Source organism: Palaemon carinicauda, chromosome 27 (assembly GCF_036898095.1).
Source record: "Palaemon carinicauda isolate YSFRI2023 chromosome 27, ASM3689809v2, whole genome shotgun sequence".
Lineage (NCBI taxonomy): Eukaryota > Metazoa > Arthropoda > Malacostraca > Decapoda > Palaemonidae > Palaemon > Palaemon carinicauda.
In genome coordinates, this window is record NC_090751.1 from 14,952,892 (window position 1) to 14,977,891 (window position 25,000).

Below are 25,000 nucleotides of genomic sequence, written 5' to 3' on the forward strand. Positions count from 1 at the left end.
CAAAGAATAATAGGCTTTCAATCTAATTTTAATTTTCATCTTTATCTTCTCAAATAATTTTAGAGTTATTACACATTGGTAACAAATCCTATTTCTTTACAAGACACCACTTACGACATGCTCGGGTCCCAGCTAGCTCATCTCGCATTTCATGTGATTAAATGTGAACGTTTCACTCTCTCAACAGACATATGAAATTTATTTCCAACCATTTCTCTATCTCAAGGCCTCTCATGAATGGTAGAGGTAAGGGTCAGTGATATTGCCCTAGCAAGCAACATAATCCCCTAGAGACTGCCCATATATGTATATAATCAGTGCTAAAGCCCCCTCTCCATCCAAGCTGGGACCAGGAGGGGACAGGCAATGGCTCCTGATGACTCGGCAGATATACCTATAAGGTCCCACAAACTCCCCATCCTTAGCTCACAAGGATGTTATAATTTCTACATCTTTCCCATTTCAGATATTGACTCCAATCGTTTTCACTCAATAGATAGCACATATATTTGACCATCCTTTTAACCTTCTCAAGTAATGCCTGAACATCTCTCTCTCTCTCTCTCTCTCTCATACACACACACCCATACATATACACAAACGCAAGAGAGACCGTCTCATTCTGTGTATACATTCCAGACAATCTGAGATATATCTAAATTCCAGTAAGATGACCTGACACAATTTATCGATTCTCTGTGCAAATATACAAGACTTAAAATTAATATGAGAAAAAAAAAAAAAAAAAAAAAAAAAAAAAAACAGGCTTCCACTCCGAGTGCAACAGCCAACCGCTACTAAGAATAAAACAATTAGCTGGAGATGCGAGTGGATAATTACCTTCGTCAGCCAATTGTGAGCGACGTTTTAGTTAAGACAGGATAATAATGACATACGAACATTCATTACACGTACTTAAAGCAGAGTTACCAGAGCACACAGCTAGCTGGAATAAGAAAATGTGTGACGAAATAATCGGCCACCAGTTTGGAGAGAGAGAGAGAGAGAGAGAGAGAGAGAGAGAGAGAGATTTCAATGAACAGATTCCACGACCGGACTCAATGCGAGGGCAAATGGTGGAAACAGACAATATATCGAACCTTTACGCTTTTGTGATTTCATCTCATATTCGCTGTCCATATAAGAGAGAGAGAGAGAGGGAGAGCAATAGAAACCAGCTTTCTCTCTCTCTCTCTCTCTCTCTCTCTCTCTCTCTCTCTCTTTCGCGTTGTTGTGACTGACTTTAGGTAACAATTAACAAATTTAGTCTTTCTTTTTCTGATTATGTAAATAAAAAGGGAATAATCATTATTCTTTTTGTCATTATTCAACGTTTAAGTCTCCGATACTATACATCAAAAACAAAACACTGATACCCTCAATGATAAAAGGAATTAACGATAACAGTCTTCTTGACCATATAAGTTTCACTACGATACATCAATGAAGATAAGCATTGTACAAAGCAAGAGGTTAAAAATGGTAAGCCTAGACTCGGGTAAAGGAATTGAAGGTAACGCTGCAGAAGTTTCAACAAGATTAAGAGGGACATTTCCATGTAGTATTGGAAATCATAAAAGGTTATCAGAGGACGCAATTCCTATAGGAATCCTTAGAAAAAAAAATCACAGGAAAATAATAACACCTGCATTTCAGGGAGCCATAAACCTTGTTGCTCTAATTCAGTCGTCGTTCGGATTAAAGTATTGCCATTTGTTTCCACCTAATTCAATAATACGAATGAGGGGTGGGTTCGACCCCGCCACCCCAGAAAAAATCCTAACTCGAAAATAAACGCATTTTCCAGAAGGGAAGAAAGAGAAACGAGAAAATCCAGTGGAACGCATGAAACCTGTGGTTCATTATCATCATCATATAATTATTATTATTACAAGCTAACTACAACCCTAGTTGGATAAGTAGGGATACTGTAAACCCAAGGGCTCCAAGAAGGAAAATGAACTATATATGAAGAGTAAATGTCTTAAGATCAGCAACAACGTAAAAATAGATATGCCATATATAAGCTATGAATACAGACTCCTGTTACCCTGCTCAGCAAAAAGAAAAAAAAAAAAAAAGAAAAAAAAATCATCGGTGCAAGTATAACTTCTCAGGTCCAGCCAATTCCACTGCCTGATTAGGAACATCATTCCACAATTCCTTGCAACATTCTATCATTTCGGGGCCTGATAACTAGATTCTAATAGCATTGTATCGGTTGAGTCTCAAAAAACGTATATATTAAATTACTTTATCACATCCATCCCATCCATACTGCTATTTAATCGTCACCGTCTATTTAAACGGTCAATAGACATTACTACGTTCCACTCTGATCAACTGATGAAGTATAGGCAAACTAATTTTACAACAGCCCTGTTCAATGACACGGTAATCCTACATACACGGACATGCTATTGTCTGTGTTAGCGTAATATATATAAAATCCCGTTTATCCAAATCCCTAAGTTCGATTTAAATCCCACTTGTAAAGCTAAAGTTCCAAGTCTCAGATATTTGAGGCCATTTTCGGACAACCTTTACTACTTTCTGCATACCTAACTTTGGCCATACAGGTACAACTGTACCAACCGTGTGTCACACGATCGTACATAATTCATTTTGTATATATTATGCTTGTATCTTCGCTCTTCCCTCGCACTAAAAAGAACCAGAATAAACATGTCTACGTTTCTCCTATGTAACATTGTCTGTTTCTAGAACATGTAATTTCCTGTTGCCTTGAGGTTTTGTATATAAAGGAGAGCGTTCTATAACAAATTAACTCAGTTGCTTTCACACTGCCTTTGAGTTCACAACCTTCTCTCGGCCCGTCACACAGCTATACCTACATAGGGTATCGTCACCCACTCGACTCAGCTAGTCCAAATCTAACGATCCAGTTTAACTCACCCTATCTGAAGTCAGGCTATAACCATATTGTATACAGATAGTAAGAAATTATTCAGACGAGTATAATTGGCCCATTCACAGACAGGTTATCGTCACTTAAATTCCACTCAGTCAGTAAATTTGAACTTTGCTGGTAAAGCTGTTTCTGATGTCTAGCTTAGTTCACTTATAGTCAGAGAGCTGGAAAAGGTTTATTCACGACATTGAGTACAAAGTATTTGAATAGTTTATCAAAATAAACTTTTTCATCCATAACGGAAATGAGACATCTCAATTTGCGCAATCATGGAGCTTAGCCAGGGGATAAGGTCATCTATTGATATCCATCATTTTCTAAATTGGACCAGATATGTAAGACTAGTTTCATATGATAGAGCTTGACTCTCTAAAAAAAAAAATCTGTTTCGCAAATTACTCCTTAAAAAAATGCGTCATTTGACCTTTAAAGGCATGCAAATTCTAACCCGTTGCCGTTATAATCAATATTGCCAACAATGTGAAACTGGGAAACTTAAATTAGACTTTTTAGGGAATAGTTCACTGAACAGAAGTTGTTTAGGGGTCAAGTTCTCTCATATGAAGACTATAGTCTATTTCTTTTAGCGATGCAGATTTGCACCGACTCGCAGCGGTGCCCTTTTAGCTCGGAAAAGTTTCCTGATCGCTGATTGGTTGGACGAGATAATCCTAACCAATCAGCGATCAGGAAACTTTTCCGAGCTAAAAGGGCACCGCTGCGAGTCGGTGCAAATCTGCCTCGCTAAAAGAAATGGACTGTAGTCTTACCTCTCTACTCAAATTTGAAAAATCAATAAAATCTTACTTTATTTCTAATGGGGGATATCAAGAAATTACCTCCGTCAGCTAAACCCGAAGATTGCGTAACTTGAGACATCTCATTTCCGTCATAGATGAAGAAGTTGATTATGATTAGCCTTTCAAATATATTGCACTCAATATCATGAATACACAATTTCCAGCTTTCTGAGCATCAGCTTGGAGGAATTAGACAAAGTCGGGACACATACGAAGACCTCTCCTTACTATAGGATTTATTCTGCGTCTGTGTTGCCGAGGTTTGAAAACTGCATAACACACCTACTCAGGTCATTCACTTATCTTAAGGGAATGGAAGTGCATTGGTTTAAGTCTTATGTTATTTCTTAACAAAGCATACACATACATAAATAAATCCATACATATTGTACATAAACACATACATGCATATTTATATATGTGTGTATATACTGTATATACAAATATATATATATATATATATATACATATACATATATATACTGTAATAATACATACATATATACATATACATACAGTATACTGTATACATATATATATATACATATATATATATATATATATATATACTGTATATATATATATGCATATACTGTAAATATATCGTAAATTTATACTGTATATATATAATCTGTACGGTATATATATATATATATATATATATATACATATAAAAGCATAATTGCATGGATATGTGTACGTATAGATACATATATAAAAATACATATACAGATGACCACTGTCTAAATAAATCATCTCTACCTTCACTGATCACACATCATATGTTATGAAACCAATCATTACAACTCTAATATTTACGACGTTTCAGTCATAAATTACGTCCAAACAGTGCACTTCATCTACACTTCCTAAAAGGGCAGTAATGCAGTGTTTTAGCATCTCCGTCTTTTTATGAGGGAACATTTATCTTTCATACCCGTGGCCATAACCGGTTTTTTGTTGAAATAAATTTCGGGGCCATAACTGGTTATCTTACTGCCAATAATCGTCCAAAAAGTAGGTTCCAATGTTCTTCTATTTACCTTATTAAGTCAGTTAAATACCGAGAAAATGAAGCTTATTTAAGCGGTAAATAAATAAATCATTGCCGTCAACATAAATTGTCTGGATTACACAGACTTCAACGCAGTAATGGACAAGGTAATAAAACTTGCTACGCCAGGAGCAACTGTCTTCAAAACAGTATCATGTTATGCTGAGTACTGCTGACATTCTTTAATTCTCATTCATATCTTGTTTGTAAAAAACGTATCAGTACGTATGCGGAAATACTTGTATTTGACACAGGCGTCGATACGAGAAAGAAAATATAAGTACATAAGTCGAAGGTCAGGTCACACGTTCACCATCTGGATTGAATTTGGATCGTAATTTTCCAGCTGAGTGACTATGTACATGAGATCCTTTTTCCTATCACAGAATACTCTCTCTCTCTCTCTCTCTCTCTCTCTCTCTCTCTCTCTCTCTCTCAGAAACACACATTCCCTGCAATTTTTACTCCCTAATTACATCACCAACTAGTTAATATGGCAAATATACTCCAGATCTACAGCTGGTTCTAAATAGCAAATGTTTTCTTGTGTGTCAAGAAAAACTTATCTCCTCTGCGGTATCTGTCTCACAGTCATGGAGACTGACAAAGGATTCTACTTTGTTTAGTTCTTTGAAATCTCTTCTTACATTTAAAACTCTTTATATATATTTTATATATATATATATATATATATACATATACATATATATATACATATATATATAATATATAAATAGATACAATTATATATATATATATATATATATACTGTATATATATATATATGGCTTATGGCTTAAAATTATCTTCAATCAATGGAAACCTAAAAACTCAAGAAAATAAAATAAAAAATTCTTCAGTGAACACAACCAAGTAAGTAATGGCCGTTTACTTTGTACCAAAAAAAAAAAAAACACTGTCATCACATGCACTGAAAGCTTGAGTAACACTTACCTTACCGTAACTAGGCGGACACGTCATTTGAAGTTCTCGAAAGGATTCTTGACCTGAAAAAAAATTAACAAAGGATTATAATTGAACTACGGATGATAAGTTAGAAAAACATGTATATCTTTTTTACGTATTAAACTATGGATGCAAATAAATTACAGAAATTATTGCAAGTGATGCAAAATATGGCTAATGTAGAAATATGTCTGATATAGAAATATGTCTGTAGGTCCGCCTATGGTAAATATAGGATGAAAAAAGGACCTCTATAAATGGATGAAAAAAGGACCTCTATAAATAATTTTTGGAGGGGAGAATCTCAAATGCAACATCGGCAATTCTCAATTTACGTTGGCGGCCATATGTCGTTCAGATGGTGTTATGCGAATAGAATCTAAACCAAAATGTTCATCACATACCAGAGAAAAGATGTTTAAGAATCAAAATAACAAATTAAATCCCACCGAATTGTGAAATATTTGTATCGACTTACACGTTGAAGCATAAGGAAAATATCTCGAGATTTATTAAGAATATTTCCCGAGTTTCTATTTAACAATCTCTTAAAAGTTTGAAGGGACAGGTAATGACTGACTAATCGACGGACTGTTGAACAAATACTATAGTCCTCGACGTCTCGGAATGAGTAACCTGGTGTCGTTATCTAGCCATGGCAGGACTGGTGGAAACAAAGGAGAGCCAGAAAAGTTTCAACACTGAAGGGAGATCAGAATCAAGAAGTCGTTATCCGATGATAATATTCTTTGAGACTTAAGGCCGAAGCCCAAGTCTTTGGACTATCCGTCGTTTAGCGCTATAGAATTATATAAGGTTTATAAAACAAAAATATATTTAAGATATCATTCTCATAAGTTTCGGTTCATACAGGAATGATATCTAAAATAGAGCAAAGTTTAATAGAGAACAGGAAAAAATGAGAGAGAGAGAGAGAGAGGAGAGAGAGAGAGAGAGAGAATCACCTGTTGCTAAACTGCCCACTGTAACTAATTGAAAAGATCACGACGAGGAAAGGATAGTATTTAGTATTTAGAGAGAGAGAGAGAGAGAGAGAGAGAGAGAGAGAGAGAGATAAAAACCTATGAGATAAAAAACCCACGAGAGAGGTAAAAAACCTAATAGATTGAGGGAGATAAGACCTATGAGAGGGAGATAATAACTCATATGAGAGACCGATAAAAAGCCTATGAGAGATAAAGGGAGATAAAACCTATGAGAGACAGATAAAAACCTATATGAGAAATAGATAATAAGCCTATGAGAGAGAGAGAGAGAGAGAGAGAGAGAGAGAGAGAGAAAATGCCTATGAAAATCCTTACTGGTCGAAGACCCGTAAGCTTGTAGCTATGGTTACGCAGGTAAGTAGGCCATCAGATAAATCACATCGGAATTGAAGTCCTTACTTTGGAAGGCTTTCCGTCGTTAATTGGACTTAATGGTCAGTCTCAATTCAGTCGAAAAAGATGGTCAGTTTTGTGTTTAGGAAGGCCTTGCCGAATAGGTTGACATATTAACTGAGCCAGAGATTTGTCATCATACTCATATTATGAAAAAGAAACATTGAGAGCGATGTGTATGTTATCTTTCACAAAAAAAAAGAAAAAATCTTGATGTAAAGGTTTTTTTTTTCTTTATAATTTCATAATTGTTATCTTTACTTTATTTGCATTGGATATCAATGTGAAAATGTAGATGAACGTAGGATAACTAAATAAACGACAGTAGCGGATATAAAATAAAAGAATAACAAATTCGAATCGCAACAATAGATCTACCGAAAAGGCGTACCACAACGTCTGTACACACGCACTCACAGGCCTTCAAGTCCCAGTTAGCAACGTTAACCCCCTAGGGGCTGAAATTTCCCGTGCCACTGGCAAACTGGACCATCTTTCTCAAGGTAAACTACGTAAATAAAACCACTACGAGCGTCTTTAGACGACAACACGTTCTACAGGTAGGATTGGATTTGGGCTATATAACCTGGCACTGGGACTGGTTAGGCCATTCAGCATCCATATGCATCTAGGATACTATTATCATTACTATTACTAGCTAAGCTACAAGCCTAGTTGGAAAAGCAGGATGCTACAAGCCCAAGGGCTCCAACAACAAAAATAGCCCATTGAGTAAAGGAAATAGACAAATTATATGTGAGAAGTAATGAATAAAAAATTGCAAAATATCTTAAGATCAGTAACAACGTTAAAATAGATCGGTCATATATAAACTATGAAGAGACACTTACGCCAACCTGTTTAACATAAAAACATTCGTTGCATCTTTGACCTTCTGAAGTTCCACCGATTTAACGGCCTGTTACATCGTGAGGTTAAAATTAGATGAGGTTGGGCAGCAAGACGGAAGACATGAAGCAAGAACATAGAAAAAGAAGAAGAATATGAAGCAAGTACATCCTGGGGACGAAGGATCGCTGCAAGGACCCTCAATTAGGTAATAGCTACTGTGCACATCATGGAACTATCCCGTACGTTGGTTCATCAGGTAAGAAGTATGAGTGTCCGATTATTATTATTATCATTATTATTATTATTATTATTATTATTATTACGTGCTAAGCTACAACCCCAGTTGAAAAAGCAGCATGCTATAAGCCCAAGGGCTCCAACAGGGAAAATAGCCCCGTGAGGAAAGGAAACAAGGAAAAATAAAATATTTCAAGAACAGTAGCACAACATTGAAATAAATGTTTCCTATATAAAATATATAAACTTTAAAACAAAACAAGAGGAAGGGAAATTAGATAGAATAGTGTGCCCGAGTGTACCCTCAAGCAAGAGAACTCTAACCCAACACATTGGAAGACCATAGTACCGAGGTTATGGCACTACCCAAGACTAGAGAACAAAGAATTGATTTTGGGGTGTCCTCCACCTATAAGAGCTGCTTACCATAGATAAAGTCACTTCTATCCTTACCAGGAGGAAAGTACCCACTGACCAATTACAGTGCAGTAGTTAACCCTTTGAGAGAAGAATAATTGTTTGGTAATCTCAGTGTTGTCAGGTGTATGAGGGACAGAGGAGAATCTGTAAAGAATTGGCCAGAATATTCTATGTATGTGTAGGCAAAGGCTAAGTGAACCGCAACCAGAGAGAAGGATCCAATGTAGTACTGTCTGGCCAGTCAAAGGACCCCATAACTCTCAGGCGGCAGTATCTGGCATATTCCTGGGGAAGCTGTACCCCTAGACCGGTCTACCAGGAGATTCCGGAAAATAAGAGAAATTCTGCATCACTTCTTCCTCAAAAACGACTGGTTTTCCCCCATTAACGAAGAGTTTTTCATTAGAATTTTTTTGTACATTCAGTAAGTTTCTCTCTCTCTCTCTCTCTCTCTCTCTCTCTCTCTCTCTCTCTCTCAGATATCTATAATTATAGGTCAGTACTATGCCTTTACCAATAAAATGAATTCACCATTTTATTCACTATGCTAAGTCTTCCTTACAAAGATAAAATGAAATATGACCAGAAGATGGTGCAATGAACAGTGGTTAATTTTAAAAAGGGAAGGATTAAAATGCCGGTAAAAAGATCAGTCACTAAAAGGAATTCGAAAGTGAACAAATACTTCGAAATTACATAGTTTCTATTTTATCATCACGGAGAATATTAAAGTTCTTGAGAGAGAGAGAGAGAGAGAGAGAGAGAGAGAGAGAGAGAGAGAGAGAGAGTATTAGCACATTAAATTAGTAACTGTAATTCATAGCAAGAGATTGACTTTTATTCATGTATCATTTGCTGTTAAAAAAAAAAGAACGTCTTCCACGGGGCAACCAAGTCAAGATCCGACAAACGCTAGTTTTAACTGGTGGTCATCGGGTTCTCGGGGAATCCAAATAAGTAATACGCATGCGTCTTTTTAAACAAACTTCTTTCAGTTTCGTAAGTGCAGGTTTATAAGTTTGCGCATAAACACATACATCCATACAGAGACCTAAACACACACACACACACACACACACACACACACACATATATATATATATATATATATGTATGTATGTATGTATGTATGTATGTATGTATGTATGAGAGAGAGAGAGAGAGGGTGTGTATTTTGAAAAAGGCACAAACGCTTATTACAACTTATTGCTGTTGCCACAGTAAACAAACTATGCACATACAAATATAATACCAAAGCAGTACTAGCCAGATCAACCCATAATAGGTTGGTTTGCTCTGAGTGATCAGACGAAAAAAGACGAGACGAAATTCTCCCACCATCACCAATACGCAGTGGCTTGGGTGGTGATGATAACTGGACAAAACCAAGACATGTACTGTATATCACAATCCCGTTTCTGGCCCCAGTCCCTCGCGACAGCGGAACATCTGCCCAAGATGGCGGGAAGCTACATTCCACTGCAGTGAGTGCTAAAAATCTTTGGATTAGAACAGGCCACCTTTGGAAATTGAACCTTGCAACATAAAACGTCAGGAACCTGTTAAGGGAAAAAATATCTTGCCGTGTTACTAGATTGTGACGCAGTTCCGGTAGGCCCTGCTGCTTCCTCCGGTGCCTTAGATGACCGCGGAGGTAGAAGCAGTAGGGGACTCAGCAGTATGAAGCTTCATCTGTGGTGGAAATGTGGGAGGTTGGGCTGTGGCACCCTAGCAGTACCAGCTGAACTCAGCTGAGTCCCTGGTTAGGCTGGAGGAACGTAGAGAGTAGAGGTCTCCTTTTTTGTTTTGTTTCTTGTTGATGTCGGCTACCCCCCAAAATTGGGGGAAGTGCCTTTGGTATATGTATGTATGTGTTACTAGAAGAACGAAATAAATAAATTGGGATATACTATAATAGTCAGGACCCTGTTTAGGGGAAAATATCTTGCCGTGTTACTAGAAGAACTGAAATAAATAAATTGGGATATACTATAATAGTCAGGACCCTGTTTAGGGAAAAATATCTTGCCGTGTTACTAGAAGAACGAAATAAATAAATTGGGATATACTATAATAGGATTCAGTGAAATTAGAAGAATTGGGGAATCCTATATAGAATTCAAAGAGGGTCATATATTTTGCTTCAGACGACATGAAAGCAACAAAAGAAGCAGATTGGGCTTTTTTATTAATAAAAATCTTGGAGGTGACATAGAAGAACTTTTTAGTTCTAGTGATAGAATTACAGGATTAATTTTCAAACTAAATAAGAAGTATAAACTGAAGATCATTTAAACGTATGCACCAACAAAAACCCATACGGAGGAAGCGATAGGAACATTTTAGGAAATCTGGAGATATCTATGAAAAAAAAAAAATGAAAAACATTTGTTGTTGGTGATTACGATGCTAAAGTAGGTCAAAAGAAGAGAGGAGAATCAGTAGTAGATAAATTTGAAGTAGGTACAAGGAATGACAGAGGAGACATGCTTCTAGAATTTGCTGAAAGAAACAATTTTAAAATCATAAACACCTTCTTTTATAAAAAGGAGCATTAAAAACGGACATGGAGAAGCTCAAATGACGAAACAAAAAATGAAATAGATTTCATTCTCAGAGAACAAGTCAATTTAGTTAAAAGATGTAACAGTGTTAAAAATATTAAAGTCAAGAGATCATAGAATGGTGAGAAGCAAGATTTGTTTAGATCTAAGGAGAGAGAGAGAGAGAGAGAGAGAGAGAGAGAGAGAGAGATGGTATAAAAATAAACACTAAAATCTCAATGATTATTACCCTGAACATGACCAGTCAATGTCGTGTAACTTGGAACAAGTTATAAAATCATTCGAAAACGACAGAGAGAGAGAGAGAGAGAGAGAGAGAGAGAGAGAGAGAGAGATTAATTTTAAGAAAAAAATACTCCTGTAATAAGAGAGAAATCTGATGAGCTTAATTTAACAATACAAAATAGGTACTCACAACTACATGATGAAACGGAAGCAAGTTAAGAAGAAATGAACAGTAATTCAAAAAAAAATTGTATTGGAATCAAAACAAGAAACAAGTGGAACAGTTCCTAAACAAGATCAAGGAAAACTATCAGAAAAGACCAAAAACGTAATAAAGAAAAGATTGAAAACGAGGGTAAAATCCAAGAACGATGAAATAGACTTAGAAGAATGATCCAAGACAATAAACAAAGTAAAAAAACCCAAAACTTCGTAAACACGTTCAGACCCAAATTGAGGAAACACTAAACGAAGGAAAAAGCATCAAATTGATGAAAAGAAGTCATGGAACAGGGTGCCAGCAGATGTTTTCTTTAAAGGATGAAAATGGAAATATTATCCACTATAGAGATGGAGTGATAAAAATTGCAGAGGATTTTTATACAATGCTATACAATAGTGATATCAGAAATAACTTCACCAATAGGAATAATGATACACATGAGCCAGTACCACACGTAACTGTAGGAGAAGTAAAGGAAGCATTAAAAAGCATGAAAAGAGGCTAAGCAGTAGATGAAGATGGCCTAACAATTGATTTAATAATAGATGGCAGAGATTTCATAGTACTACAACTCACTGAACGCTACACCATATGTCTGCAAGAATTGCTGTATACCTACAGCTTGGAAAAAAAATTATCATACTAATTCACAAATAGGGAGACACAACAGTCCTGAAAAATTACTGCTCAATAAGTTTACTCTAGGTAATATATAAAATAAAATAAAAAAAAATCTTATTAGGCTGAATAGAAAGGTAGCTAGACTTTAATTAACCAAGAGAGCAGGTATGCTTTAGAAGTGGGTATTCAACTACTGACAATTTCCATGTAATTAACCAACTAATGTAAAAATCAACATAGTATGACAAACCATTATGTATGGCTTTTATAGACTATCAGAAAGCTTTTGATTCTGTCAAAACGTCAGCAGTAATGAAAGTCCTTCAAAAGCAAGGAATAGAAGAATCTCATGTTAGAGCACTTGAAGATATATATATATATACATATATATATATATATATATATATAGAGAGAGAGAGAGAGAGAGAGAGAGAGAGAGAGAGAGAGAGAGAGAGAGAGAGAGAGAGAGAGTACAGCAATCCCAGAAGGTTCTGATTGAGAAATGAGTTAAACGGAGACCACATCTCACCTAAATTATTCACAGCATGCCTAGAAGAAGATTTTAAGAATTTATATTGGTATAATGTAGGAATTAATATTAATGGGAAATACCTTACCAACTTGAAATTTGCAGATGACATAGTTTTGTTTAGTGAATCATGGAAGGATGAATTACTAAAGATGATAGAAGATTTGAATAAAAAAGGCAGAAACGTAGAACTGAAAATGAATATGAGTAAAACTAAGATCATATTCACTGAAATGCAGAGACAACAAATTAAGAGTTATGGACGAGCCTCTAGAGATCGTTAATGAATATGCGTACTTAGAACAGACAGTGTTTCTACAGAACACAAGACCGAAATTAAAAGTAGGATAAGCATGGGATGGAGAGAATAATATAAACAAAATAAGATTATGAAATGTAAAATGCCCCTTTCTCTAAAAATAAAAGTATCAATGAGATGGTCCTACCTGTATTAACATATGCATCAGAAACTTGAAGCAACGCTAAGAAACAGAAAAAGAGCAACATGGATACGAGAGCAAATTAATGTAGAGGATATTATAACAACATGTAAAAAAAGAAGTGGATATGGGCGGGGCATAAAATGAGAATGACAGACAATAGGTGGACATTGAGAATCACAGAGTGGGTCCCTGAATATTGTAAAAGAAGCAGGGGATAAAAGAGGAGACGATGGATTGACAAACTAAGAAAGTTGCGTGAGTGGAATGGCACAAAAAGACCATAAACTGACGCAGGTGAAAGGACCTTTGTTCTGCAGAGGACTAGTAATGTCTGATGATATATATATATATATATATATATAATCCTTAGCCGTTGCTAGTTCACTAAAGGCCAAAGTCCTCAGAGATACGCACACACTATATATATATATATATATATACACACACACGCATATATATATATATATATATACTGTATATACACACACACGTTATTACGTACACCCACGAGGATATCTTAAGTATGGGTAAACAGAATCTAATGAATTCGTGGATCTTTAGTTGACCATGAGAAAACAGTGATGAGATAATAAGAATCTTAATGAAAGTTTCAATAGTTTGCATTAATCATGGACAGTGAAAAAGCGGTGACATCTTTTGCATAAAGCAAAAAACTATGAAGGCAATTCTTCAATTAGTGTACGAAGTCTGATTTTCTACAAACCACAGATAAAGTCACTTATTTTTGGTTATTCAGGTGCTTCATAGACCTTTGAGCTCTTTGACCTTCAAGTTTTTGTTCATTCTTGATTATAAATAATCTATTTCAGCTTATCAGCGCAGATATACAGTAAGTAATTTTAAGAACACATTTATCACCTTGAAGGGATCCGGGATCTCCCAACCTAGATGGCTAGATATTCCGCTTTTTTTCCCATAATTTTTTTTAGTTTATTTTGAATGTAATGTAATATACATGTAATGTATATTGAAAAATTTCTATTACTGTATAATTCTTCTTGACAATGTCTTCCAAATAGATTAAACCGGTCAAGATTCACAAGGATATATTATTATTATTATTATAATTATCATTATTATTATTATTACTATATAATCTATAACCCTAGCTGTAAAAGTAGGATGTTATACGCCCTAAGGCTCCAACAAGGAAAAATAGCCGACCAATAGTGTCATTTTATACTCATAATTAATGAATTATATGGCTGACATGATATTAAAAACACTGGACCATTTTTATTAAAAATCCTCTAGTTTTTTTTTTTATTTCTAAAAAAAAATGTAATTCTAATGAAATTCCGGCATACATCTTTCAAACTCTACTAGGCGAGACAAGAACAAGCGAAAAAACCGCAATTTACATGACATGACGAAACAAGGCGTTCTAAGATAGTTTTGTTTTCTGAGAAGAATGAAAAACGAAAGGTGAGGAAAATAACGTAAAAGGTAGGAAAAATAGGTTTAGAAAATAACTTATAAATCGAGAGTTACGAGGATTGAAAATGAGAAGAAAGTGTGGATTAGGTAGCGTCAATAGGTACAGGAAAGGAACTGTAATATCCGGGGAAGAGAGAGTATGTACGTACAACATAAGGATTGAAGGGCGTTGTGTGTGTAAGGTCATTCAATGTGCTGCTGATGAGGCCTCAGAATAGGGATATTTAGTGACTAATGTTCTAGTTTACGGCACAGAGGCTTCCATTATGATTGACAATTTAAGTGATACAGCTTAATCCCGAATTAATTTATATCTATCTATCTATCTATATATATATATATATATATATACATATATATATATATATATATATAGAGAGAGAGAGAGAGAGAGAGAGAGAGATAAACGTAGGCATGCATATATATATATATATATATATATGGATGAATATCAACACAACATCGTGTTCAAATAGAAATAAATTTCTACCTCATACTTGGGATCGAACTCTAGCCCCTTCTAATGAAAGGCCAGGTCGAAACCAACCATGCCACGAGAGGCCATAAAAGATATTGGAACCTGACGCTACCCAGCTGTCCGAGGATTTACCTGGCGAGACATCAGTTTCTTATCAGCGAGTTTTACCCGATATCCCGGCCCACCACGTGACACAATTGGTAGTAATTCATTCAAATTACCCCTAATGAGTCAATATGGATGAATATCAACACAACATCGTGTTCAAATAGAAATAAATTTCTACCTCATACTTGGGATCCGAACGCTAGCCCCTTCTAATGAAAGACCAGGTCGAAACCAATGTATATATATATATATATATATATTTGTATATATGTACATTTACATATATATATATATATATATATATATATTAAACATATATACTGTATATATATATACACACACACATGTATAATATATATATATATATATATATAAATGTGTGTGCATATACTGTATATATCAGCTTTAACATCTTAAGCTGAGTACGCTTGTACCTCTATCTGTCTACAGTGTGACTTATTCCTGTAGATCAATCAATCAAAGTTCCAACCCTCCAATTTGAAGACTGCCTCCACATTTTACATGTTCCCACTTTCCCTCTGGCATTCCAATTACTCGGTATCTCTAGGCTGTTCCGCTAGAGGTTGAACAGTTTTTAAACCTGTTCCATGAGAAACGGAACACTGTTTCTCATCTCGTATACTTTGTTTGACCATTTCTATAACGCTATATTTATTTTTGCAAAGCTAATTCACTAGTTAATTGCTCAATCTGCATTGTCATTATCACTTCTTTCCAGTTTTCATTCTTAGTTCAGAGCAAAATACTATAAGGATGCAAAGCACAAGCTCGACATTACAGGATGATTTGTGCGTGTGTATATATATATATATGTATGTATATATATATATATATATATATGTATTGTATGTATATATATATATATTATTATAGTATATATAATACATATATATATATATATATATATGTATATATATACTATATATATAATATAATATATATATATAAGATTAAAAAGACAAGTAACCTATCGTGCATATCAAATAAAAATGAAGAGGGGTCAAAATCCTTGATGAAAAAATAGTTGTAACTTTACATATTCATTAGTGTGGAACAGAAATTAAATTAATACATAAAACCTAAATAATGGAAAGAAAGCAAAGAACATTTAAATCAGCTTGAGAGAGGAAACTCCAATAATACACTGCCGATGGCCACAGTCCATAGACTACGTTAGTAAAACCATAAAAATCGGAATAAGAAAGCTTTTATGGCCTCCAACCAATCGTGAAGCTGCGCCCACTCAGGAGGATATAAATACAGTGTACTGATTACAATCAGACCGCCCACACAGACGGCTGGAGATGCTCGCTGTGAATGTCTTGTTAGCATAAATGTACTTCTCATTTAAGCTTCAGCTCACTTCTGTCTGAACCTGTCGAATAGTAACCTGTGTAAACGCATTCTGTGACAGCTGAATGCGATTCCTGAGATGTCCCGGGTGCTCCAATTAATTCAGCAACTTGTGACAGAAAGAAATTCAAGTGGCTATATGAAATTTTGACTTTAAAGTCAATCACTTCCCTTTCAGCCAATAAGCTTTTCAAAACGTGTCGGTATATCTATATATTTTTCTTTATAATATCAATAAAAGAATTCCAAAGTTTGGCGGTAGTAAAATCTGCCAGTGAAGGGCTTTGTGCTATCCCATATAACCTGTTTTTGGTTGGAGCTGACAATCAATATCAGATCCGATACCATTCAAGATTACAACTCGCTTTGATTGGCCGATGCATTTGGATTGTAACCTCTGATAGCTGGTAAATGGCATAAACTTTGGCCAATCAGGATTAAGTTTAGTGATATCGGCTGCGGATATCTACAGATGAGAGAGAGAGAGAGAGAGGAGAGAGAGAGAGAGAGAGAGAGAGAGAGAGAGAATATCCATATGATAAAAAAAATCTTTGAATGAAGCTCTCATAGGCTTGTCATAAGGAATGGAAATCTTCCACCTGCCTCACTTTCCCCACCATTCGGTACGAACACGATCGAACACTATGATCTCTACAGTGACTTTCGAACATTCTAGACCTTTCCGTTCTGGCTTACCCTATAAAAAGTAACCCTGCATAAGGAGGAGGCCAGCGTATAACCACCCAAATTACAGGAAGTGGGGAATTTAATGTTCCTACACTAGGCTACATGTTCCTCGTTCTCTTCCTTTTCATTCTAATTTTTTCCTACATTCCAGCCTCTAGCTAAGTACCCTTTGCCACTGTAACTTCTTGCCCTTGAGCTTTGCTTGCTTTATATTCTAATTAACTTTTTTTTTTCATTTCACATCTTTGCTTGTTTGGGTTATCCGCTATTATCTTTACTCATTTACCACTAATTGTTTTTTGTCTTTCATTACCTATATTCGCCGCTCCATCACTTTTTACCTTTGTCATCTGTAATTCATCTGCATTTAAAATTGTGCAGCTTTTAAATTCTTCACTATACATTTAATTCTGAATGGGAGTTAATATGAAATATGCATTCATGGTCGTATGAAAACCTAAATACTCTAAGTAATATATACTTGCTATCAAACGATATTGATACTGTAAAAAAAAAAAAAAACATGAGAACCCTCGATGCCATTTCCATCTTTACACATGAACAATTGATAAAAGACACTAAAGAAAAAATCTAATAAAAATGCAAGCCATTAAAATCTGTAGTTTTTTTAATGTTAACGAAATCGAAACGAACATTCCTGCTTTAATTAAGCTGTCACAACAAGAAAGTTGAAACTGAAGGACTTTATCAATTGGGTGACACGATAAGAAATGTCTAGAACGTTATAAAGGGATTCTTTTCTCGAATCATTAATCGACTTCTTTTAAAGGATCTTCCCTGAGAGCCCTTTCCAATAAAGCTCTACAACAAACCAGAGAATAGTTTTGAGGACGTAATGTTTTGAGTAATTACAAATGATAAATAATTCGTGTAAATTTTTTAATGATTTTCTTTTTATTTCAAACAGCTAATCTACAGTCCTAAACCCCTTCTACAGAATCATTAAGAATATCCTGATTCAGGAACCGATTAACATTCTTGCTGGGTGATAAATTGTGAAAGCCGGCCGGCTGAAGAAGGTGAAACCTTCTTAGCCAACCACATGTAGCACATAATCGCCTGAGGAGACGCAACCTTTACTCACTTTCTTCCGCAAAAGATCCAAATAACCTTTCCCGACCATTCGTGCAATTCCTAATAAACTTTAACTATAAAAATATGAAAGAGACTTTCTCAAATAATCAAACAAATACAAGGATACGTCTTGTTGATAATATCCACTCGAAACCTCTAGAGTCTAGAGCGAGATCTGACGTTGTCGTCATTACTCCTTTTATTGTCGTACATAATTCCTCGGTGAAATTAATCTATCTTGTAGTCTTGAATAAGGATCACTATTAGAATACACATGAACATATCAGCTTTTGTGCCTTCCATTTATTCAATACTTAATACAAGGTCCTTTAATAAAAGGACCTTGACTTAATAGATAAATGACTTCTCTAAAATATTTCAATATAGTTCTGAATTTTATGAAAAAATAAAGGATCACTACCAAGAAATATGTAATGATCAACGTACTAGTTCAGCTATAGACAAAAGAAAATTTCTGACAGACAGAAGATGAGTGAAAAAAATGCAAGACAAATAGAGAGATACCACCTATAAATCCTTGAAAAACAGAACATAAAAAGTCAAACACTGCCATAAGATTACGTAAAACGAGATATTAACAGACATGGACAAATTTGTAATCTGTGAATTAAAAAACAAACATTATCAGACAAAACGCATAGAGACCATCCATTACGATAAGATCATATGACACATATGCAGTCTCCTTAACCAACACTTGTTGTTGGCATGGGCCTTTCCCTTGGTTGGCCCGTAGGTAATCTGTAAAATTATAAGGTGATTACATTAATGGAAATTTGAAAGGTTTTTAGTAGTAGAAAAAGATGTGGACAGGGTAAGGATGATTAAAAACCTGCCCAACCATCTGCTCTGAGGGAAACCATATGTACAAAAACGAACTGAAATACCTACACCGTAAAGGATAATGTGCACACAACAAACAGCAGACAGACACCAGACAGATATAAAATCACAGACACCGCCCCAGACGCTCACAAGGTTGACCCATCCCTGGAGAGGTAACGATATTTATAACGGTGGTGGGAATGCCTTCTTCTCTACCGACGGTTACAAAAACTCTCCGGGACGTTCAAGGGAACCACTAGGTCTGGAGTCCCGCTGACCCAGGTAGAATAAGAAATGAGTCTGTCTACAGAACTGATGTTACTTCGTTAATTTACTTCATTATCATTCGTTCACTTTCTCTCTCAACAGAATCCGCATTTCTATTCCTTTATTGTTCTCCAATCTGGTCTTCATCGGCAGATCCTCATCTTAATTTGTTGGACATGAAATTGCGGGCTATTAAACTTCTTATTCCTGATCTGGATACTATTCTCTGGCACCATCGTTCAGTTAGTTCGAGATTTTTCATAATTCTGACCATCCTTTACATTCAAATCTTTCGAGACTGGATCATCCTGAACGTAGTACAAGGTATGCAGTTAATTCTAAGTCTTACCTTCCCCATCGTAAGACTCAACACTATACAGTATTCAATAAGCTTTATTCCAGCTATGACCAGATTGTGGAATGATCTTTCTAATCACGCAGTTGAATCGATGGACCTTCAGAAGTTCAAACTTGCAGCGAATGCTTTTATGTTGAAAGGGCTGACATAAGTCTCTCTTCATAGTTTAATTATGACACTTGTATTTTAACGTTGTTACTGATATTGAAAGATTTTTGGTTCTTGTTCATTACTTCTCATATAGCTGATAATTCTTTTTATTTCCTTTCCTCACAGGGCTATTTTTCTCCGGTGGAGCCCTCAGGCTTATAGCACCCTGTTTTTTAACTAGGGTTGTAGCTTAAATAATAATAATAATAATAATAATAATAACAATAATAATAATAATCATCATCATCATCATCTATGACACGCTGCTGTCTATAAATAAAGATACTGATGTTATATGCATCAATATTCTGACATTCTTGAAGTGATTAAAATTCTGCTATGAATATTCTCTTGTGTATAAGTTAGCCAAATAAAGAATTATATGACATAATCATGGCTATTAATAGGTGATCTGAAATACTAGTGACCGAGTACAGAGACCTCATATATACTCGTGTAGAGAACTAATTTTTTTTTTACAGTTATGTCTTTATACAAAATTCAATGAGAATTCGTATTGTATATGCTGATGGAAAATGGTAAAAAACACAAATGACCGCAAATGTCGAGATATTTCGCGTGCATATAAATCATCTAAAATATCGACGACTTTCAGTATGACTGAATGGTCTTTTAACGTATGAGTATTTATGAGTGATCTGATAGCCCTATACTTACATAACTCATGATTCATATCTTGACAAACTTGAATAATTGGCTCCCATGTGAGTAGATTTACAATATTACTGTCTACGTCTTATTGCCAGACATATATACTATACTATTTCAAGGAGTTATCGTTAAATCTATTTGCAATATAGAAAAATTTTCTCACGTCACCATAAAAAGACATTTTTTAAAATCATAATCGAAAGTCTACCAGCTTTATGACCAAGCCATACCATTTATTTCCCATTACTGTCTTCCTTGACCCATACTACTGAATCCATCTCATATCCCAGAATCTATCTGTTATCACAGCATCCCGTTTAACTATAGGGAGTGTTACATATTACAAGGATTTTGGATGTCTCAAAGACTTTCTAATCCATCCTTGAAGACTTCATTTGCTCTTGGGTAGAGCGAATTAGTTTAAACGATAAGAGAGTTTTTATGACTACTTATAACTTATTCTTGAATTTGTTTACGTGTTACTGTGAACTGCATTCGCTCAGAGAGAGAGAGAGAGAGAGAGAGAGAGAGAGAGAGAGAGAGAGAGAGAGAGAGAGAGAGAGAGAGAGAGAGAGAATCACACCAAGCAATTTAGCTCGTAAATCGTTACAATGGTTTCGCAAGATTTTGGTCCAATTAAAGTATTTATTTCAAAAATATTATTGCTCTAAAACCAGAGGTGAGAATAACATACATAAAATCGGTTTAAGCAAAATATCCATATACAAGTAAACAAAAACCAACCTATCAGTATTTTAGTCATTCAGATCAGTAGTTATGAAAACATGAATCCATGAATTCTAATTTCAAGGCATAATGCTCATTAAAGGTAACTTCCGGTTTCAAGCAACCGTTCTCAGGGATGTGGTCGTAGTATCGCCATTACGCAGGAAGATACAGACATAATTGATAAGTCGTATCCTGGATAAGATTTCTTTAAAAAGCTTGGAAGTAAAGAGGCCAATAGATTGAAATCCTAATTTGGCGTCACGAAATCAAAGTTCAGCGGTAACGAAAAATGGAAATCCGTGATTGATATTCATGTTTTATTTTATATTTTATCGATTTCACTCCTTTTGAATTCTGAAAAGATATATATATATATATATATATATATATATATATATATATAGGTATATATATATATATATATATATATATATACGCACTATTGTATATGTGTCAATATAAATATGTTAACCATGCAATTATTCTAAATTCTACTGCAGCAGAACTTTTAAAACCCCACATTAACATTCTGATGTTCTGCTTTACTTGATTTAACACCTAATACGTGGAGAAGAAAATGACTTTCTTGGCGACTGTCCATGAGTTCACTATCAAGCCTCATTTAATAGTTTGTGTGTTACTTATCTATATCACCTTGACATTCATATAAATGTTTAATTTCTTCATAAATCTTTTTTACACTTTATCTCTATTTCCAAGCTTATTTTCCGTAATGGGCTACTTTCCCTATTTGGAACTTTCGGGTTTGTAGCTTTGTTTAATTTTCACCTATGGTCGCAGCTTGGCTTTATAAAAATAAGACACGAGTAGAAATAAATAAAATATATCATTCAAATCGTTATAAAATTAATCTAAAGATCCAAAATCTCTTTCTTTCTTCTACTTATAAAATGTTTGGATGAAAGATTCAGCTTTGTTCATTGACGCAGATAAAGTTATCTTCAGTAGCCGAGCGGCCTTTAAAATGTGAAGAAAGCCCAAAACCATGGTCATATCTAGCAATTCCTAAAAGAAAAAAAAAATAGTACGACCGACCTGAGTAAATCTTGCAAATCTCAGAACTTCTTACCCACAGTCTTCTTGATGTTCTCCCTTTACGTGGAAGGACATTAAAACGTCCTTCTACGCGAGTGGTCAAGTGAATTAAGCTTAAAGGGAGAAGAGAGACTGATATGAAAGGGATGATCAAAGAACAACTATAGTCCATTTCTTTTAGCGATGCATATTTGCACCTACTCGCAGAGGTGCCCTTTTAGCTCAGAAAAGTTTCCGGATCGCTGATTGGTTGGACAAGATAATTCTAACCAATCAGCGATCAGGAAACTTTTCCGAGCTAAAAGGGCACCACCGCAAGTCGGTGCAAATATGCATCGCTAAAAGAAATGGACTATAGTATGCAGACTAGTTAGAGAGGAGTTTAGCTGGGAAAGAAGGGATTCATATTCATAAATCCCCTTATTAGTTGCTACTCAAATTCCCTACTTTCAAAAAAGGACGACCGATCATCGATTGGAACAAACAACCTTATCACAGAATTCATGTTTAGAATAACAGTAATATCCCATCACGATTTCTCCATGATATCATAGCTCAAGGAGATAAAATAACCATGCTACAAATTATAGCTAATGAATTTGGGTAACCAATATTAGGAAACAACGAAAAGAGAGGGATTGGCCTATCCTTAAGCCAAGCAGGGTTAAACTATTTTTGACAAATTCATGTTGTGTTACTAATGTTCCACGTATTTCTCTTTCACAATCATTTAGGCATTCCCCTCAAAAGCTAGTCTAATGGTCCCTTCAGTATTAGACCCCATAAGTTTTCATGTTTACTGAGCTGTGTATGCGGATAATAGACTGTGGATTTATGCAAGCCGCTCTGCGCTTAACTTTGAAAACGTGATTACCATTCCAACTGTGTGAGACAATTCTCCACAACTTAATATAAGGGAATTTATACGTAAAATTATCCCTTTCACGAAAGAAATTCTCAAAATCAGTGATTTTGACAATATTCTAACAATATACCATATATTTTGTGAATGCACTGTTTTTAAAAAGCACCGAGATTTACTGTTAAGTTAAAAAAAAAAAAAAAAAAAAAAAAAAAAAAAAACGTTACTCGACATCTTATCTAATTCTGGGTATTTTTAGATTTTCAGGATTTTAATATATTTAAGAAACAGTTTTAACAGACAAATTTTAAATATATTTATACACATATATATACACACATACATATTATTTATTTATATATATATATATATATATATATATATATATATATATATATATATATATATATATATATATATATATATATATTCGGGCCACCTCTGTAGGAGTCAAGTTTGGCTCATTCGTTTTGTAAATCTTTATCCCTTTAATCAATTAATCATAGTTTATATTTACCTGATCTATTTGAATGCTGTTACTGATCTGAAATCATTTTATGTTTTTCATTTATTACTTATATGATAACAACAACAACAACAACAACAACAACAACAACAACAATAATAATAATAATAAAGGATAATAAATAATAATAATCAATAATTAACCAATAATAATTAATAATCAAATAATGAATAAATTAATCATCATCAGTAATACTAATAATAATTAATAAATCAATAGTCATCAATAATACTAATAATAATTAATAAATCAATAATCATCATTGATATTAATAATAATCATAATACTAATACTAATAATACTAGCGGCCAAAACTTCTCTGCATCTCATACTAACTGCGAACAATTAGTGATGATCCATAGAGCTCCCATAGCTGAAGAACAATGGCACTAGACCAGGCTGGCTCCAGGGCAGGAAGATCTTGCCTAAAACAGATAAAGGGCCCTCCACAGGGGTCTGTGTTGGCCCCTATGCTTTTCAACATCTATACCAGTGATCAAACACAGTTCAGATATCTGTGCCTAGCCAACCAGTCAGATTCATTAACAACCATTCATAGCAAATTATCGGATGCTTTGAAAGACATTAATGAATACCTACAAGAAAAACTTCCTAAATGACTAACCACACAAAACATAGGTATGTGCTTTCCATGTTAAAAACTGACAGGCAAAAAGGGAGTTGAACATCTCATAAAATGATACGAAACTGAAGAATGATAGCTTCCCTGTCTTTTTAGGCGTTACATTAGATCAAACACTATCTTTTAAGGAGCATGTAAGGAAAGTAAAGAAGGTAGCTACAAGAAATAACCTCATTAGAAAACTTGACAATTCAAATTAGGAACAAATCCTCAAACCCTAAAACAAACAGCTATGGCACTCAGCTACTCCACGGTCGAATACTGCTCACCAGCCTGGGTGTGAAAAGTCATGTCATTCCCAAAAAGATGACGCTGAACTTAATTAAGCATGTCATATAATTACTGGTCCCTTATGACCGACACCCCTTCCACTACTCTATAGATAGGCAAGCATTGCACTACCGAACAGCCCATTCAAGGACCCA

At 34.9% G+C, this 25,000-nt stretch overlaps 1 long non-coding RNA gene across 1 annotated transcript in view; it reads right to left on the bottom strand.

Annotated features, from left to right (window-relative positions):
• Positions 1 to 5,740: 5,740 nt before the first annotated feature.
• LOC137621105 (uncharacterized) overlaps positions 5,741 to 25,000 on the bottom strand; it is a 211,368-nt gene continuing 192,108 nt past the window's right edge. Inside the window, exon 3 of the long non-coding RNA XR_011040121.1 lies at positions 5,741 to 5,793. This is a non-coding gene — a long non-coding RNA (uncharacterized lncRNA). The remainder of the gene's footprint in view (positions 5,794 to 25,000) is intronic.